This window comes from Neodiprion fabricii, chromosome 7 (genome assembly GCF_021155785.1).
Source record: "Neodiprion fabricii isolate iyNeoFabr1 chromosome 7, iyNeoFabr1.1, whole genome shotgun sequence".
Classification (NCBI taxonomy): domain Eukaryota; kingdom Metazoa; phylum Arthropoda; class Insecta; order Hymenoptera; family Diprionidae; genus Neodiprion; species Neodiprion fabricii.
Window position 1 is genome coordinate 15,951,324 of NC_060245.1, and position 19,292 is coordinate 15,970,615.

At 35.7% G+C, this 19,292-nt stretch overlaps 1 protein-coding gene and 1 long non-coding RNA gene across 10 annotated transcripts in view; one reads left to right on the forward strand and one right to left on the reverse strand.

Annotated features, from left to right (window-relative positions):
- LOC124186222 overlaps window positions 1–12,554 on the forward strand; it is a 28,771-nt gene extending 16,217 nt beyond the window's left edge. Inside the window, exon 3 of the long non-coding RNA XR_006871602.1 lies at window positions 12,439–12,554. This is a non-coding gene — a long non-coding RNA (uncharacterized LOC124186222). The remainder of the gene's footprint in view (window positions 1–12,438) is intronic.
- Window positions 12,445–19,292, reverse strand: part of LOC124186212 — a 312,828-nt gene continuing 305,980 nt past the window's right edge. For all 9 annotated transcript variants that reach the window (XM_046577722.1, XM_046577719.1, XM_046577721.1 and 6 more), the window contains one exon: window positions 12,445–15,923. The gene's annotated coding sequence lies outside the window, so the exon portion shown is untranslated. The remainder of the gene's footprint in view (window positions 15,924–19,292) is intronic.

Sequence of the window (19,292 nt, forward strand, 5' to 3'; positions counted from 1 at the left end):
TTTCGACGAATGTAAACGGAGACAAGGTCGTCTCACAATAATCAGAGTCGAGTCGTAAGACGGCGAATGAAATTAGTCGCCCGGTGCAGGGTGCGTAATTCTGACCACTGAGCAACGGGAATTTGGTTAGTTAATCCGATATTAATTTGGACAAATCGTCATTGCGTATGTGGGGTATCCCAAGTATGTTTCGGGAGAAATGGGCTTCGAGTCGCCTCGCTGAGCACATCGCGATTCTCACCGAAACGCGTGCATCGGTTACACGATGCAAGAATTCCTGCTATTCCCATCGTCGCTACGTAATCGCCGATTTCCTCTTAAGTGGCCTGAAACTATTTCAACCAGCGACTTTGACGGAGAACTTCTCCTCCTCCACGCTTCGGCGCGTCGCTGTACGGAAGGATCGATGATCGCGTAACTAACGTTTGTAGTAAAGCTGTACGGATGGATCACGATCGACGAAAAATATGCCCAACATCTTTTTCCACCGTTCGTAAAGCAAGGTGGAGAACAGGAAACAAGCTAAAACTAACATTCTGACGATACTAAAATTTGCTGATATGAAATTTGGAACAGTTACACTGTTAAATATGATTACAAATTTTTTACACCATTTACCGTACGACAGTGTTGTCAAGTTACGAAATCAGGTTGCAATTTTACAAGCTCGGTGTGGTGATGTAAATTCATTACTATGTATTTGCCTCAAATTTACGTTAAAGATGTTTGATTTTACTGAAATTTATAAGGAAACGCAGAAACTTGTTTAAATTAACTACACAATTTACTAATTTGTTGCGTTTGTAAATTAATTAAACAGTGAACTTATGGTCGATTCACTGATCCGTATCCGAATGAAACTTACAACAGAGTGTGGGAAGTTTCGTACAGAAATTTTTCGCAAAGTAGATTCAAAAATGGTTTGTTTTTTTAATATTTTTGTAATATTTGTAGTCGTAATCAGTTACGCTAGTTCCACATAACAATCAACTCTTCAAGCGTCACTAATTCGAAAAGTTTCGCACGTAATACTGGGCCCGAAGAAAAAGGTGGTTGTGAGCTTTTTGCAAAGAATGCTGATTAAAATTAAAAATGTAATCCTTGTAATAATTTTGTAATCAATACAATATTTCTCCAGTCTTAATCACTTACGCTAATTTCACATAACAATTACTACTCGTTCGAAAACTTTCGAAAATAATGCTGGGCCCAAAGAAAACGGTGGTTGTGAGCTTTCAGCAAAGAATGCTGATTGAAATTAAAAATGTAATCCTTGTAATAATTTTGTAATCTATACAATACTTCTCTAGTCTTAATCACTTACGCTAATTTCGCATAACAATTACTACTCGTTCGAAAACATTCGAAAATAATGCTGGGCCCGAAGAAAAAGGTGGTTGTGAGCTTTTTGCAAAGAATGCTGATTGAAATTAAAAATGTAATCCTTGTAATAATTTTGTAATCTATACAATACTTCTCTAGTCTTAATCACTTACGCTAATTTCACATAACAATTACTACTCGTTCGAAAACTTTCGAAAATAATGCTGGGCCCGAAGAAAAAGGTGGTTGTGAGCTTTTTGCAAAGAATGCTGATTAAAATTAAAAATGTAATCCTTGTAATAATTTTGTAATCAATGCAATATTTCTCTAGTCTTAATCACTTACGCTAATTTCACATAACAATTACTACTCGTTCGAAAACTTTCGAAAATAATGCTGGGCCCGAAGAAAAAGGTGGTTGTGAGCTTTTAGCAAAGAATGCCGATTGAAATAAATAATACATTAAATTTTTAACGCACTGTCATTTCCATTTGTCATTAGTTTGAATTTCCATTTACCAATGAATTCATTTATTCATTTCTTTTTTTTTTTTTTTCTTACGGACAACAATTTTCACCAAAGAACGAATGGTCAGGGGGGTTATATTTTTTCATTAAGAATTTTACGACCCTGCCGAAGGTAGAAATTTGGTTCACGCATCATTAGGCAGGTGAATATAGGCCGATTACATCGAAGTGGTAGCGCAGGCTGTGACGTCTTTTGGTCATCCGGCACACACGCCACGGGACGACGTCAAGTTGATGCTGGTTCGGATGCCTGAGAGAATCATTAATATCGCAACATCTGTGCCGGAGGTCCACAACCCAACCCTCGGCCTTCTCTCCTTCGCAAAGCCCGAAACTTCTTGGCTCTCTGAGCGAAAACCCGCCAACGGTTCGTTCTCTTCCACCTACCCTTTGGCCAACGACCCGAAATTCGAATATCAAGTAGTCGCGATATTATGTTAGACATGAAAGCACGCGACGCTTATACTGCATCTCTGCTACTACTCGACGTTGCGATAACGCAGGTTTCTTCAATATTTAAGTTAAAAAAATGTTTCATCGTGTCATGTGATGTGAAAAAAAAACATTGTAAATATTACCTCTTATCTTACCATATCAATTTTATAGCAATAGCCGAAAAACACGTTGTGTATATTCGATCGCTCACTCGTTCAATACACGAATTACCTGTCAAAAGGTGTACAATGTAAAAATTGTAAACGTAAATTGCCTTACATTCGTTATGATTGTTTCTCTGATTTTTCCTTATTCATTTTAAATACTCTCTCACTGTAATTTTCGTATGTTTCGATGAAGTTTGTTTTTCTTTTTTTATTTTTTTAATTGTTTCCCGATATCATTAACTATTGTCGAAGACAATTCACAAGGTTTATGCTTTACTGATCACTGACTGGATTGTGTTGTAACGAAATCCTTGCCGAGAAAATTTATATTAAAAAATTTTTCAAAGAAAAAAAGACAATTATCGGGAAAGGAATTTTTATGTGTGTTGCTCTGAATAGAGGTTTTTTTACAACGTGTAATAAAAAACATGAAAAAAATAGTCATTCTGTTCTGATGTCAGTATGTTTTATTGTATAGTATACTTTAACACCAGTTGATTCGAATTACCATCTCATTCTATATTTTCTTACCTACTCGTTTCTTTTCTCGGTAGAACGATTTAAGGGTTACTGCATCAATGTCTTGTAATACGATGCAATAGCTGTTCGAATTTCAAGTTTTTTGAGAAACGAATAAATTTCATTTATCAATCCACACTCAATCACATTTAATATCTCGAAAACTAATATAATACTGTGAATGCAATCGTAAGAACGAACAATTTCACTCTGAATATCTTTTCTACCATGGCCAAAAAGAGATTGTAAAATTTTAGGGTCTTGAGAATTCCCGACCTAATTCTTATAACCTCGTTTGTAACTGAGCGGTGCTAAAATACAGTGATGGAAATTATTGCATCGTTTAATTTAAAATCAACATAATCCGATTAAAGCTTACAAGTATATCCAATCAACTTCTCGCCCCGAATTTTTCTCCTTGAGCGATAAACTTTCAATTCTTACACCCCTCGAAAATGACAGGGTAGTACCCAACAACTTTGAGCACCGACGACAAATGAAATCCCCGTGAGGCAATTTTTCTTCATTATTCATTTCGGTAATCGACAAGGGTTCCAAGGTATGTACGTACATACATTCAGGAAAATCAATTTGCTTGAAAGAAAAATCACTGTGACTAGGAAAGTATGCATCTTTCAAGGACATTTGTATAGAAGAAAACGTATGTAATGGCGAAAGTTTACTGTATATGAATGTACATATGTGTAACGTATATAAGGTACCGATTCAATGATTGTGTAATTATGAGCGTTATGGATTTGGAATATGGATATAAAATGATGTAATATCTTTGATTAATGTAAAGCAGAGTTTCAAAGAGAACCTTGTCAAGTTTTACGTTGTCAAATCAACGAGCGACAAGATTTTATGGTAAGGATAAATTTGTTACCGTGTTCGAAGTTTCCCACAGGATGATAATGATAATACTGCACGTCTACTCAAATATAATGAATGCGTATAGAAGTCGAAACCTTACACATTAAAACTCTTACACATCATTCAAACGTCGATTGATAAGGAAATGAACAAAATATTAAAGATCGAAAGTTAAATAACTGTGAAGATATGAAATGATGAAACGAACACGCCATTTTTTTGACATACTTTGTCAACCGCAAATTATATCCGAAGTTGACATAATTATTGTCAAATATATATCGTAAGTTACATTCTGGTATTACGTTTTAATCGACGAATTTTGAATTTAGGGTAAACTTTAGAAGGATGGTCATTTGTGATCAGTGAAAGTGTCGATGCGGTTCGTATTTAATGAGGTGTTGGTTGTCCAAAACTTGATACGTTTCATCATTTCAGTTACGAGATGATCGTACAATTATGAGATTCGAAAGCTACGATAATCATTTTAGAAATACAAAAATACAAAGTACTGGAATTACAGAAAAAAAAATGTCGGTGATTCACTTCCAGAGACTCAAAAGTCTTTCAGTGTCATTCGATTTCATTCTACGATGGCCCGTTTAAAAAGAAGGAAAATCCGTTTCAATGACTTTGTACAGAATAGTCGAATATCTCGTAATATAATTAACACAAAGTATCAATTTCCGGCTAATCAACCTTCTTGTCAACAAACTTTAGCTTCGAGTATCCCAGACGTGCGTTAAACAAGTTAAAGCGGCCCCCATACCTGTAATAAATTTTCTCACCAAGTTGTAAAATATGTCAACGTAAGTCAGTATTTCATCGTTATAAGCAACAACGCCAATTTCTTATTCCAAACATTATACATTTTTCGATCACTAAATTTATCGAGGTCGGAATCTGTGCGAAGGATTTACTTAGTTTGATATAGAGGGGTCATTGATAATCTGCAGGTCGATGGATAATATCTGGGCCATGCGCCACTGCGTCGATTTCTTTTCTTTTCTTCCTGCAGCTAATCTTTTTTCTCACTTTTTTCACTCCATCTCTCTGCTTGGCGCCATAAATTCAGTGCCACCATTTACACTGTCCGGAATAGACCTACGGAATTGTGGGACGGCGATGAAACGAGCCTTGGAATAATGTAGTAGGCTCCTGCGTAAACTGAATGAACGAACGTTGTGCACTTATACACACAACAATAGGGTGTTTCCAAGTGAACACCGCTGTATGTTGGATTGCCTACCACCGAGGGGAGAAAATATCGGTAATACAGACCAACCGAGTTATCGGTAGTTAGCGATGTGAAATGGAAAAAAATATAAAAGTTCGATGATTCTGGTAAAAACTTGATCCTCGGGGATTTCTGGGGTCGCTGATGATGAATCTGTTATCGGAATTGAAGAATTGCAAAATGGAGGATCCAAAAAGGCGACGTTGAAGTAATGAAAACTTAGCTATAGTCTGAATAAAACTGGATACCTAAATCTATAATTAACAATAAAACTAAAACTAACCAACCAACCAGCCTTCTCACCAACGTCAGCCTGATGCCAATATAAAATAAGAAGTGAAGCAAATTTATGACTAGTTTCTTCGTATGCTGGGGAACATTTTTCACCCTCGGGGGGTGGCAGACCCAAAGAATAACTTTCGCAATGAAATCAGAGACCCTAAAAACCCATACCGTTGTATCAAATTTCAAATTTGAATATAACAATAAAATTCATAATAAAACTGAAAATTCACCCCGACTCACCCATAATTTCACCCTCAGGGGGAGGTAAATTCAAAAAATAAGTTCTGAAATTAAATCAGGGTCCCAAAACAACCCCGAGTACCAATTTTGGTGTTATTTGGCTAGTTGTGTGTGGCTACCAGTTTTGGCACGAAAACTAGAAGAACTCGTACCAGTCAACTGGCTAAAGTGATTGTATAAGACTCGACTTGACCCAAGTGATTATGACCGGGTAGGTCTGTTTTACCGATATTTGTTCGCCTTAGTGGTAGGCAACCGAACATACTGCGGCGTTTACTTGGAAATACGCTATACGGATACATAATGTATTTGAAAACTCAGATATTTAATTTCAATCATTTCTTACGGGTTTGAGAGTACATTGATGATATACATAAGTATGCGTATATACGTATGCACATACGTGTAGGTTTGCTTGTTTCTTTTATTCTCCTTTCGTAGTGTTGGGGCGGGTTCCGTTCGGAATTTAAATCAGTTCGATATACCCGGTACGATGCATAGGAACGAGACGTGCCTCCAATATGCTCCTTTGTCTTGTTCAGCGATATAAGTACACGTAGGTGGTATACCTATACATACACCTACTAGAAAGGTATCCATATGCAATGTGCCGCACGTGAGGATTTCTATACGAGAATATGAATCCAAAATGTAGACTCGCTGACTTGGCAATTCGCATATACCCGTTATGTTGATCACGAACGATCCTGGCGACCTTGGCTGCCAAAAATAATGTATTTCGTTCGAAGATCAAGGGAAAAGAGATATGAAAGCGTGTGAGGCATGTAATTTTAGGATCCGGGGATAATAAACAGGCGAAAAAAGGAACATGTTTTCATTTTACAGACGTAGCGATATTTCATAAGATAAATAGAGTTTGGACTTTGTTACGAATAGACTCTAGAATTATACACGCAGAAGTGAAGTGATGCATGGTGTTACTGCTAACTGATGATATCGAGGGCTAAAGTGTATTTTAAGTCAAATGTGTATATATAATACACCATCTTCATCTTCCTTTGTACAGTGTTACCTCGTTGTAAGAGTTCGCGTTATTGGGAAATGTCATCATGAGGTCAGAGCCTGGTTGTCGGCACCATTTTATAACCATATAATCTAAGTTTTTAATTTCAATGGAGGCAAATCGTAATTCCAGGGGTGTGAAATTATTCACATCACATAAGTCAATTAAAAATAATAAATAATGTACCAGTTCTACCATCCACACGTGCAAAAACACGGTCAACGATCAGCTGTCAGCCTGGTTGCATTAGTTTGATTTTTCTTCCACCAGATGACGCATTGCAAAGTGACAATACAACGAAGATCGGTGATGGTTATCGACTTACACTTACACACGAAACGCTCCGGTGACGAATTTCTGGGAAGTCTCTTATAACGAGGTAGTAGGTAGTCGACTTCCGCACATATTTTATCATACTTGAATATCGATACAACACATGATTACAGGAATTTAAGCTATTGAAACGATATAACTAAATACAATAGTCAACAAAAATTCACTTTTTGTTCGTAATATGAAAACTTTTAACTGATTATGTGAGGAACAAGGTTTAGTGTAATAGAATTGATAATTGAACATTTTAGATACGAATAGTTTTATTGTAATATGATTTTTCAGTTTTTGAAAAATGAGATTATATATATATATATATAGTGTTACACTACACTAGTCAACAATATTTTGTAACAAGGAGATTGCTTACTAATTTTGAAATACCCATCTAACCTCATTATAAAACCATATTTATTTTGATTTGATCAGGTCTAGTTTTTGTGTACTTACAATAAATACCAGTTAGTGAGTTAAAATAAATGACAAAACATCCTGAATCAAAAAAAAAAAAGAAAAAGGTAACTCCAAACGATAGACATTCAATTTTACTGGTAGTAACTGCAATACAAAAATTAGACCTGATCGAATCAAGTTGAATATGATTTTACAATGAGGGTAGATAGGTATTTCAAAATTAGTAAGTAACTTTCTTGTTACAAAATTTTATCAACCAGTGATATCATCGTTCTTTCCAATCTAACTTTGAATTTAGATTCCTGCTACGCTCTTTAACATTCGCTGCAATTCATTGAATCCTATTACAGTGTTTCGTACAAATCACAACACAGCAAGCCATTTCTAAAAAAGAAACGCGCATCTGATCTTCACCTGTATGTATACTTGTGGAGAACGAATCTGAGACGGCTAATTTTTTTACACTAGACAATTATGTTGGCAACACAGAGAAACCTACAGCGCCGTAGTCGGCCGAGCGTGAAACAAACTCAATCTCAATAATCATAACGTAACCCATGACCGTCGAATCTAACCTTTAGAATGATGTATCAATCCAACAAGTCATCATCCCCGAGGTAATCTAAGGTTAGATTCGACGGTCATGGGTTATGTTATGTTTATTGAGATTGAGTTTGTTTCACGCTCGGCCGACGGTGGCGCTCAGGTTTCTCTGTGTTGCCAACATAACTGTCTAGTGTAAAAAATTAGCCGTATCAGCTTGATTGTCCCCAAGTATACGTAGGAGTCTAATTACACAATTTTGGTATTCTTAACCGACACATTCTCTGAGCAGTAAAATATTTCCGTAGCTGTTGAAGAAATGTATCTGAAATATCGTTGGATTACATTAATAATGAACCGTGTAGGTACTGGTGGAATATTTCCATACTACCATTATATGTATACTATATGTCTGACGTCCAACTCGAGCCCAGATGCGACGCCGAGAGAACTGCATATTGCTCAGATTATGATAAAACTCTGGTTGTGACGTAGGCGTGCATGCAAAGCGGATACGAAAACGGAAGCGCTTCAGCGAGACACGGATAACAAAAATGCTGGAAAGCCATGCGCCGCATTCGGGGCATTTCACGTGAATCTACTTCCGGACCTCGAAAGCTTCGATTTTCTTTCTCTTGCAGGGTTTCGTTACACTATGTGGCAGTACCTTCACCAATTTTGAAAATAGAAATTACTTCTAAAATGAGGTTACTGTATAGTTTTATTGTAATGTGCATTTTTTAGTTAAGGGGGGTTACGACAGAGATTTCATACGACAACGACACAGCCACTGATTCTGATCGGTACACGTGTAAAAAAACCATCCATTTTTTGGACGGTTTTCGAGATACTAGTAACTTTCCTGAATTCCACTAGAAAAGAGCGATGCATCGTCGAAATTTGAGCCCCTTGCGTTCGTTTGTTTATTTAATATAATAAAGAAAAAGGGTGAGTTTGCTCGGTCGGTAAAGGTAGGAGTACTACATGATCTTAATTTACAATAAATTGATATTTTTAATCGGTTTTTTTTCTTGTTGTTATATCGAGTGTTCCATATCCTTCACTTTCTACCAAAGTTTCACTCTACCAAATTCTAAGTAACTGAAGTGAGTATTCCAGATAAAGCAACTTGAATATACATTATATATGTATATTTATATATGTACGCTTCGGTGAGTGCGTACTTCAAATTTAAACGGATCCATTCATATTGGTTAGACTTTGTGATCGGAGAAAATCAACTCGGCGGTCAATTCGTGAAAAGGCTTCGCTTCTGACTTCTGTATAAATTTTCAACAGGTACGATGTCCGTAAATTATTTATCACCCGAGTTTACGACGTGGGGTAAAAACTTGCCGATGCACTTCCATCACGAATGTATAAGTGCATTGAATTGTATACATGTCCGTGATTTTAACCATCTATACTACACGAGGCTTGCCATTCTAACTGTCGACTTTTCTAAGACTTAGTGTCGATTTTTGAAAGACTTAAACATTTCTTTTTTCTCATAAAACTATTCGATTCCATAACTAATATGTTAAAATGGTTTCTTGTTCTGTAATCGTATTTTCGAAAGCTCGAATTAAAAATCAATTTTACCTTTCACTTAACTAGCACATGTTTGTTAACGGAGGGACAATTTTTTTTTGAGAGATTTCTGAAAACATTTCGAAACCTTCAAGTATTCATTTTTGTAAATCCAAAATATGCGAAATATTTGAAAGAACAGACAAAAAATTATTCCATCGGTGGATTAATCTTACAATAATTCCGACGAAAAATGAAAGTTTTGAGAGCTTTGTGAGTATTTTAAGTGGAACTGTGAAAATTTTTTAATAATCGGAATTTAACTCACTAATTGATTCGAGTTCGATTCCTCAATTCACGTGAATCTACGTCTAGTTGCATATTTCTTATCCTTCAATGATATCTTGGAACATTTATGCAAGAAATGTTTAAATGTACTATCACAAAAGTGAATTTATTATTACTGTCTTTATTAAATCGTGAGAATAGTTCTAATGACACGAATCTTGTGCAAACGTATATTGACTCCATGGAAAAATAGGCTTTATAGTGCATTGTTAAGAAAGTTTGTCTGAAATTTAATACACATTTGTTCGAAGCATTTTTGCAGATGCAGTCTATGAACATTCAAACACGGTATTGACAATCAAAGGAGTTTAAGTGTATTTTGTCAATTACATGTATGAATATAAGGATATAATAAGATATAAAGGCATTTCAAGTTGCATGTATATGAAAATTAATAAAAATTGTGAATATCAAGTTAGGGTTATATATTAAATTTACTTCATCGCCAAATTGGTTTCAATGAAAAGTTGTGAAACTCAATATCAATTTGTCTTGTTATCGTCGGAGGCCATAGCATAGAATTAATATACTTCTTATACTCAGTGGGTCGAGTTAATTAAGAAAATTGGAAAAAGTTGATTCAGTCCGGAGAAAAGAATTCTAAATTGTTTCACGTCGAAACAGCCCAAGTCAAGGTGTAATGAAAATGTAAAAAACGACAATATTTGGGGCAAGAGGCTGCTTGCTGTATAAAAATGGCGTACGTAAATTACGATTACAAAGATATTACAAAATGGTTGCACAGGTTGCGGGTATTACAAAACTAATACAAATATTCCATGGTTTTGCACGGATTACAAAGACCACAACTGACTGCAAAATTTCACAAGATTATGAAAAGTTTGCCAAGATTATAGCAAGGTAACATGTATCATAACAAGACCAGTAATATTACAGGGATTACATGGAATACAAGAATTACCAAAAAATGAATGCAAAGATTAAAAGAGATTACAAACTTAACAGGCGATTGTAACGGTTACGGGTATTAAAAGGATTACAAAGATAATATGAGCAACACAAAAGTGTTGTAAAAGGTGAGGAGGAATTACAAAGACGATAAGAAGTAAACGAGGCAACAAAGACTACAAGATTACGGGGCATATACAACATCAATTAACGCCTCGATTAGTGAAGAAAATAAATGACGGTGAATGAAATATCAGTTGCAACGAGGTTGATTTACTCAAAGATTTTCAACGCACATATTTATCCATTGAAATAAGATTCATTGCAATGTTGAAAGAGCGTTTTACAATATTTCAAACTTTTGAATTCAAGGACTTACAATTCACACAGCACTTTTGTCGTGTGCACCGTTTCAACGGATTCGATTTCGCATGGACATTAGCGCGGGAATTTCAAAGCATTTGAAATTACAAAACTCTTTTCGATAAAAATAAGACTTGGGCCAATAATATAAAGACACGTGTCGTAGCGAATGATAAGCAACTTTTTCTTTCAAGACTTGTGTACAAGTAAGTTAAGGAATCTCGGCTTCTTGCACGTCAAAACACATTAAGAATGATTTGGGGATAAACGGGATGTTTGTGCGTGTAAAGAAAAGTTTTTTACGAAACATTTTTAAGAAACAGAAGTAATCAACATCCGGAAAATAAGTATAATACGATAAACTACTTTCGTTAGCTGACATGATAAAAATCCTATTTAAATCCGATTTTTCGTTTTCCAGTTTATGTTGGTACGTATATACGCCCCGTATAAAATGATGTGCTGAAAGTTCAGGGTTTATTCGATCAGCTATAAACTCTCCTGTGATGTGACCTATAAACGGTGTCGCTCCAACGTTGGGTGTCCACTCGAATGTGAATTAATGGCGAATGTTTCGCTGCGTGAAAAAGTTCTCAAATCTGCGAATACACGCCTTTTCGTCATTACTCATCCGCTTCTCTTTAAACCGTTCTGATCTTTTATGCACGTCGTTATAATTGTGCCGTGTGAAAATAATCTTTTTTATTCAACATATTCGTCACTGCCGTACTTTGATTTGCAACATTTCACTGCGTTAATGACAATTTATTTCATTGATCTCCAAGCGATAGGGGCAAAATAATTATGTGGCGTTAGTTGAGTCAATTGATGCTATTAATCTAACAAGCTTCTGAAATAATTCTTCTGTCTCAAACCATTCAACATAAAATCTATTGATTTCACTTATGGAATAAGAAATGGTGTTGAGTTGAAGAAAAAAATGACGGTGAATTGCTTAGAGGTGATACTACTTGAAATATTTCGAAATATAGACGCACAGAAATTCTTTTTCAAGTAATCTGTTCGTTTTTTGATGTTGTTATGATGATTTAAAGATCATCAACAAAGAAAATGATGATAGTTGACGATGCGGATAGACAAATACACCTTTGCATATTCCAGTATTAGACGTATACTAAAAGCAGTGCTGCTTTATCTGTTTCGTTAGCGTTTGAAGAAAAACGTGCAGCGATTTAATGGTCCGTGATAATTTAATTATCTGAAAACGTTCTTGGTAACTCCGATTCCGAAGAGGCTAATGAGCTGCACTTTTTCTTCTTTCTTCATCGCGTATATTCCTGTCGATAATCGTGGAGCAATGTGGGTTAATAATAATCAACAGTGTACCAATTAATAACGCAACAGTTAGATTTAATGATCCCGCTTTAATATAATTATCAAGTTACAAACAATCGTCGGTGTTGTTGCAGAGAGAACTCCGACCACGTGAACATAAAAACTTGTGTATTCCTCGAGTTAAGTATAGTCGGTGAGAACTTATAATGTACAGTGTTTACTACCGGCTGACATCAGTCGTAAATATGTATCATTGACATTGGATAGCCAGTCGTAAGGTACACACGTTGGTTGCGTACCTTGGCAAGCATCGTATGCACGAATGCTCTTAAGGTCAGGTAGTACTCCTACCCTTACCGACCGAGTAAACTCACTTTTATTCTTTCTATATTAAATAAACAAACGTACGGATAGGGTTCAAATTTCCGCCGTTGGCCAGCTGATCTTGAGAGCATCTTTTATTTACGAAATTATTGTAATTCGTAGTTCTCGTTTAGCAGCCGCAATATTGCATGAAAATTCTCATGACGGCCCATTTTACTCCTCATTCTTTCCGGAATTGCGCAAAGTATTTCAGTTATGCACTTTTTGACCCCTGAAATGTGGAAAATGTGGGAAATGGTAACATGTGTCAAAAGGTCAGACATTTTTTTTTAACGATTTTCGGGATATAATTAACTTTCCTGAATTCTGCCAGAAAAGAGCGATGCACCGTCAAAATTTTAACCCTTTCCATTCGTTTGCTTATTTAAGGTGGGGAGAAAAGGGGTGAGTTTGCTCGGTCGGTAAGGGTAGGGCTACTACATGATCTTAAATCCCAGTCTTCCCACTTCCGAAGGTACGCGACAAGCGTTTCAGTTGTAAATATTCAAGTTTTCTTTTTTTTCCTCAAGTTTCCGTCATCCCACGAGGAAATGTGTTTATACAACACGAGCATGTTTTACGCGTTTCTTCACGCGTGTTTTATGTACACGAAGTACCCGGTTATCTAACGGTAGATAATGCCTGGGAATCTTGGAAGTAAATTGTGATTTTTCCTGTACTCCGCGCATGCGCAGTTGCAAACAAATCTGACATTATGCAATCCTAACCTCAGTTTCGTACTTCGTGAAAAAAACGCGTAACACACTCTTGTCATATATAAAAAATTGTGACACTATATATATATACTATTGTGACGATTGAGTCTTACAGGTATTATTATTATACATGTATTATTGTACATGTAGTATCGAATAAACAGATTTCAGATGCGGGAATTATTATACTTAGCATTTAGAATGTAATATATAACCCCCTCATTAATTCCTTATATTCAATTAAATTTACAATAATATAGTGACAACAACAGAATAACAGAAGTACATCTACATGTATGTTCATATCTATTATATACATATACATATATGTATATCATGTATACTAATTTACAAAGAAATATAATTATTCTTAAATTGCTTTACATTAGTACACGATATGATAAAATCTTCACTGTTTGCGACACGAAAGTTCGTCAGACGCGAAATGTCTTTGTATTGTTATTATTAATATACTTTTTCTTCTTCTTATTCTTCTTATTCCTATTATTATTATTGTTATTATTATTCATATTATTATTATAATCATTATTATTCTCATTGTAATTATATTGTATTGTACATAAATACGCACATGCATCCTATAGTATATTCCATGAATGTATTGTATATACATGCGTTGTGCGTAAGACGTGAATTTTTTTCACTTCTTCGAAATTCACTCCTCCAGGTAACATTTAATACGTTGGTATAGACACATAAATATTTATCAGGTATTATCCGAAGGTAGCTCCAGGGTACATTTTTCTGACATTTCTTTTTTTCTACTTGACTGATACGGAAATTGCCGACAGTAAACAAAAATGAAACCAGTATTGCAAAGCTCTTGACATTTGACAAGAGGAAGCTTTTATATATTTGCACTGCGGAATTTAAATCAAGACTTTTAGAGAATAAAGTATGTGGGTAATTATTCGAGAAATATAGTGACGTGAGAATATGTTGTTAAATAAAACCACCCGTGTTCTGAAATTGTGAAAATAAAAAAAAAAACATTTACAAATAAAAATGCAAGGTTGAAATTTAAGGACAGATCTTCTTAACCCTTTGAGTCATAGCGGTAAATATTCGTTCCGTTTATTTTATAACCATTTTTGTGTACATTTAGAGAACTTTTCAACATATTTCTCTGCGATTTTTTTGCTATGTCTGATAGTATACTGATAGGTTTTCAGTACTCGAGAACAATTATTGCGATATAATGTGAATTACTGTTAGAAACAAATAATTTACATCCGAGAAAGTTACCCGTCTACACACATTCATGTTTTACATAAATTATCAGTTTTTGGGGTCACTGATTACGAATCTGAAATCAGCTTTCGAAAATTCAGTATGACATATCGAATCAGCGATCCCGAAAACCCCTGCACGGAGTTTTTTGACCACACTCGATCGAATTTGAAATTTTCGTCCTCCATATTGGATCCGCGATCTTGAAGTTTTTAAACGTGATTTCAGATTCGCAATCAGTGTTTCCAAAAATCATAGAATACTATCACGACGTAAAAGTTGACTCGGTGCAATAATATGCTAATTAAAAGGTCAAGTTATGGTCCACCAGATGAATTCGTTCGATCGGCCTAGCAACGAACTATGATGTAAGGTTAAAAATTAACAGCAGTAAACAACAAATTTTATCTGCGTAATAACGTTTGAGTGATAAACTTAACTGATATGATACGATTGCTTGGAAGCTTTTGTAATTAAACCAAACCACCCGCATCGCTTTCATCAAGAAATATGTAGCCAATGTTGACATTCGCGGAACACCCTGTACGTGTAGTGTTTTCGTACGATCAGCTAGGTAAGTGGTTTTTTTCATTGTAATATATAATATACAATATACATATATGATACCATGTAATAGCGTATGTATACCTATACTGTAGTTCAATTAAATCGATAGCACCAACGATGACGTCAGCTCTGCATGAAAATTCTCAACTAAATTGTTTTTATTGGTCATTGGTCCGAGTCCTGACCTAGCCATAATTCCATATCACTTTAAATTTAACTGTTATTAACTATTGAAATCGTTACTGTAATTATCATCAATTTTAATATTAGACATCTCTTTGATCACACTTGTATAGGTATGTAATGGCGGTAGCAACAGGCTGAGGTGAATTGTAGAAAGCTCTCGATCCGTTGCCAACTTCTCTCGTCCCGTTCTTTATCACACACCACAGCTATGTGTTTATATGTATATATGTATATATAAATTTCAGTTCACTCGATAAGATCGAGCAAACGAATGGACTAGTATCGATACGAGTTTGAATGTATATATATATATTATTTATATTTATTATTATTATTATATATATATATATATATATATACCTACATGTAATAGGACAGACCTGAAATTTTCTTTAGTAGTCCATATCTGTCCAACGATTTAAGTACGTTGCTTTGTCTACCCGCGCGGCCGAAGAGTTTAGCCACCGTTCTCTGAAACAAAAAAGAAAACAAGGATCGCTTGATTATTTTACAGCTTCACCGAGGTCGAAGTTGAAGAACGAAGAATCAACATCGCCGCGAAGCGAAGAGAGAAAAACCACGAGATAAAAAAACCAAAAAAAAAATATATATATGTACCTTGAAACGGAAAGAAGAAAGTAGCGAGAGATGATGTACAAAAACTTTTCTACACTTTTACCGCATTTGCGGCAGCTGCAAAATCAACTAGAGGAATTTGTATTCGCGGCGTGGGTGAAACACAATACGCGTATATAGACATCGCTGCCGCCTGTGGATGGTTTTGTATAACGTGTTACTTCACACCGGAAATCGGAAATACAAAATAACAATGGTGTGAATTGTGGGTTTTTGACTCGTGCAGTGCTTCGCATAACGGAATTTACCACCAGGCTGAATAATATCCCTTTGTCTGCACCGACGCCCATGCTTTATGCATCGTGACGGTACCTACTAGGTAGGTACAGCAGTGCAGCCTGAATATCTAAAGGTGTGTATGTAATTGTTTACGACGGTAATACTCGTACCGAATCGGGAAATAATACTAGAGTGAGATTTAAAATTAGCACATAAACATTTCAGAATTATTACAGCAATTTGTCTTTTATCTGAGCTTATGTATGCAGTTCATTGATGTCATTTTTTCTTCCTGAACCAACAAAATAGATTTTCTTGGAGCCCGTTAGCTTTAATATAGTATCCCTTAATTGTTCCAAATACGATGACTTCAATTCGAAAATTTCGATGTATTTAGTTTGTCAAAATGATTTAGCTAAGCGAGTTCCTTGATTAAAAAAAAGCCTTTCTTGCCGCAATCAATTCAAGTATTGATTCGAGTGAACCTTTGCCATGCGTATCCGAAATTGGGTCAAATGAATATCATTTTCTGAAGTTTATTCATTGTTCCTCCAAATCGCATGTTCGTTGGAAAAAACAATTGGGTACATTGAATAAAATAAGTACAAACGAAGATTTTACATCGATTGAATGCCATACTTTGTTCATCTAATCGAGGCTTGTAATGTGATAGGTTGAATGGTACTAGTAACATAAACGGCCACTAGGCGGTAAACTCTCTCGCTATGGAAGTAGCTTTAGAGATGATTATAAAACCGGGTAGTAGGTTGGAAAGTCGGATACAGATACCCTGAGATAAATCTGCGGTCAGATCTATTTCAAACGAAGAGAAAATAATACCAAGTTTCGAATCATGGAAATTGATATTGACGACATATAAACAAAAACTATTGATACATATTCGACTTATACTTTTACGTGCAGAATAAGTTATGGTGTTTTACCTGATTAGCACTGAGTAAATCCCACAATGTTAGGAGTCATCAGATTATAAACGATATCATTCGAAGAATACGTTTTGTGTGCTTGAATAACTTTAATGTTCAGTCAATGCAAAAGGTTTTTGAAACAGAAAATATTATCACCTGCTTCAAACCATTGAACTTTTGACCCAACAAAACATGATTTAGAATGATCTCAATTTGTTTTGATACCAAATTTTTGGTCACTTCGATCACACATTTTGTTAATACAAAATTCGGATTAATGCGACGAACTCACGCTGTGTTGTCTCGAATAAATTTATCGTCAGCAGGATCATTCAAACGCTTGATTCAATTCTATATTAGATTATCACAAGTATTCTTCTGTCCGACAAAAGTATTTCGTTGCATTAAGTGTTGTGTTCGCTGCATTTGACTGTATCTGTGTGACAGAATAATTATTTGCCTTCGATGGACCAAGCATTCGCAAATCGAGGGCTTGCACGTCGCGGATTATGAATCTGATCGCAAAGTTCGTGGATTTGGAATGGCAAACCCAATACCGCGGACGAAACGTAAAAGATTACGCATTTTGGATGAAACTCAGTACCTACATACCCTGTAATTTTTCAGAACGCTACGTAGCTGCGTCTATAAATTTCAAAATAACGCAACTTTGAGGTAGATCAAAGAATCGATCATTCTGATTTTCTCAACTTTGAGTTCTGATTCGTAATTATACAGACTGGGAAACCACCACGCATCAATTCTAATCCCAATCAAGTGACTTTGCACTTTCATCCGTCACATTAGAACCTCGATTAAAAATTCTCAAATTTTAATTTAAACTTCTTAATCACCGCGACGTTGGAAACCTTTGTTTATGAAATTTCGAGTTCATCAGAAGTGAGACATATGGTTTGCCTCGAATGGTCAAATCACTAGCTTCAATTTTCACTTTTCAATTTTCACTTTTACTTAACCATCCTCATTCCTTATCTACACATTGCAACGGTCATACTGTTCATGAATCACGGTACACCCTGTTAAGTTTTGTTTCAATCAGTGGACTGCGGTATGCGTAGTAGAAAATAATGGATATGAGGACCAGAAACTGGTTTCACGCAACTAAACAAAAAGCCTTTCACGCCGAGTGCACAACTGCCTTCAAATGTCTCTTTGCAATCTCTTAGATTTTCCAAATCTTTGAAATCGTTGGAAATCTCTACAAGTTTTTAAGTCAGGTGTTATGTTTCGTGAAATTTTGTAATATTGAAACCTGTGGCACGTACAAACATTCCGTGCTCGTTATATGTCATTATAGGTGAGTATGAATATCCAGAAATGGAAATCATGTTTTTCAGTCCTGCATTATTTTCCAAGAACCTACCAATGATTACATATGCTGAGGTAGGAAATAAAAAAGCAAGAAACGTGAAATGACCATCCGATAAAAGGACGAAAATTCATCTTACTCATAAAATCGATAAACCGCTTGTGCCTCTATTCATGTACATTTTCCACTCAGGTTGGCATCACTGTTCCACGTACAGATACATGCTTCACTGCGCCATTGAAACGGATGTTGTCACACGCATGAATGATGCCCATCCGTCAAAAGCGATATCAATTGTGATTTTGGAGCCAAGAATTGTTGAAATTTGGTCCACCAGTGTGGCCGCCAAAGTTGAAAACTCAATTTCTTTTCACGACGGATAAATTACGTGCTGAAAGTCTGAATAGTCTGGCAGACCAGTGATTTCATGTGTAACCGCAGACCCAGTCATACGCCCAGTTATTTTACCGTTCAATGCAAGCTTCTTACATTTTTTGTCTGCTGAAATTTAATGCGCACGCGTTACAATCAATTTCTGACTGTTGGTCATCCTGGCAAACAGCCGCTCTCGGATTGCAGCGCGTGCGCGTTAAATTTTAGCAGACGACGGACTATGTGATTGTTGATAAAAATTCACTTTGTAGGTATAAACGTCCGGAAGGTATTACGCTATTCACTACAACCGCGTTTCAAAGATTACCGCAAGTGGCAAGTTTGAAATACTTT